Consider the following 2111-nt stretch of genomic DNA (forward strand, 5'->3'; position numbering starts at 1 on the left):
GGGGCCGGCTCTGAGCGAGCGCCTTATATAGAGTCCGTGCGGGGGAGGCGGAGTCTCCGTGCGCCGGGTGCAGTTGAGAGGCGGAGTTAACTGCTATGATTGGCTGAGGCCACTAAGTGACGTAATCATGCGGAGAGTGAAGATCGCCATGTTTGGAGCTGGCAATGAAAAGGGCAGAGCGGCTGGAGTGTCAGTGTGAGCGCAGGACGGGGAGCAGACGGAAAGTGCGAGCGCAGCACGTGTTACCGAGAACCGGGAGCATCAGGAGACACGAAACGACAGTTCATTTACTGACACTTCCTAACTTATACACATGATATACACATTAGTTCCCCTCAAAAGGTTTAAACGGAACAACAATTCTCATCTTATCTTAAAAGTCTGCGTTAGAGCATGCTGGAAGTTGTAGTGTCTATAATTGGGGAGATAGAGGTATAGAGAATGTTCCCCTGGCGATGGAGGTGGCGACTATCGAGAAATAATCACTGAATTGAGGTTTTCTCAATCTCTAAAAAGTTTCTGTTGTATAACATCCGGCCCCTCATGCCCCCCGTGTATAACATCCCACCCCTCACCCCCCCCCCCCCTCTTCCCCCGGTGTATAACATCCGGCCCCTCGCCCCAACGGTGTATAACATCCGGCCCCTCGCCCCCCGGTGTATAACATCCGGCCCCTCGCCCCAACGGTGTATAACATCTGGCCCCTCGCCCCCCGGTGTATAACATCCGGCCCCTCGCCCCAACGGTGTATAACATCTGGCCCCTCGCCCCCCGGTGTATAACATCCGGCCCCTCACCCCCCCGTGTATAACATCCGGCCCCTCACTCCCCGGTGTATAACATCCGGCCCCTCACCCCCCAGTGTATAACATCCGGCCCCTCGCCCCAACGGTGTATAACATCTGGCCCCTCGCCCCCCGGTGTATAACATCCGGCCCCTCGCCCCAACGGTGTATAACATCTGGCCCCTCGCCCCCCGGTGTATAACATCTGGCCCCTCGCCCCCCGGTGTATAACATCTGGCCCCTCACCCCCCGGTGTATAACATCTGGCCCCTCGCCCCCCGGTGTATAACATCCGGCCCCTCGCCCCAACGGTGTATAACATCTGGCCCCTCGCCCCCCCGTGTATAACATCCGGCCCCTCACTCCCCGGTGTATAACATCCGGCCCCTCACCCCCCAGTGTATAACATCCGGCCCCTCACCCCCCAGTGTATAACATCCGGCCCCTCGCCCCCCCCCCCCCCCCCGTGTATAACATCCGGCCCCTCTCCCCCAGTGTATAACATCCGGCCCCTCACCCCCCGGTGTATAACATCCGGCCCCTCACCCCCCAGTGTATAACATCCGGCCCCTCACCCCCCGGTGTATAACATCCGGCCCCTCACCCCCCAGTGTATAACATCCGGCCCCTCACCCCCCGGTGTATAACATCCGGCCCCTCACCCCCCAGTGTATAACATCCGGCCCCTCACCCCCCAGTGTATAACATCCGGCCCCTCACCCCCCGGTGTATAACATCCGGCCCCTCACCCCCCAGTGTATAACATCCGGCCCTTCGCCCCCCGCTGTATAACATCCGGCCCCTCGCCCCAACGGTGTATAACATCCGGCCCCTCACTCCCCGGTGTATAACATCCGGCCCCTCATGCCCCCCGTGTATAACATCCCACCCCTCACCCCCCCCCCCTCTTCCCCCGGTGTATAACATCCGGCCCCTCGCCCCAACGGTGTATAACATCTGGCCCCTCGCCCCCCGGTGTATAACATCCGGCCCCTCGCCCCAACGGTGTATAACATCTGGCCCCTCGCCCCCCCGTGTATAACATCCGGCCCCTCACTCCCCGGTGTATAACATCCGGCCCCTCACCCCCCAGTGTATAACATCCGGCCCCTCGCCCCCCCGTGTATAACATCCGGCCCCTCTCCCCCAGTGTATAACATCCGGCCCCTCACCCCCGGTGTATAACATCCGGCCCCTCACCCCCCAGTGTATAACATCCGGCCCCTCACCCCCCAGTGTATAACATCCGGCCCCTCACCCCCCGGTGTATAACATCCGGCCCCTCACCCCCCGGTGTATAACATCCGGCCCCTCACCCCCCAGTGT

This window comes from Ranitomeya imitator, chromosome 6 (assembly GCF_032444005.1).
Source record: "Ranitomeya imitator isolate aRanImi1 chromosome 6, aRanImi1.pri, whole genome shotgun sequence".
NCBI lineage: Eukaryota > Metazoa > Chordata > Amphibia > Anura > Dendrobatidae > Ranitomeya > Ranitomeya imitator.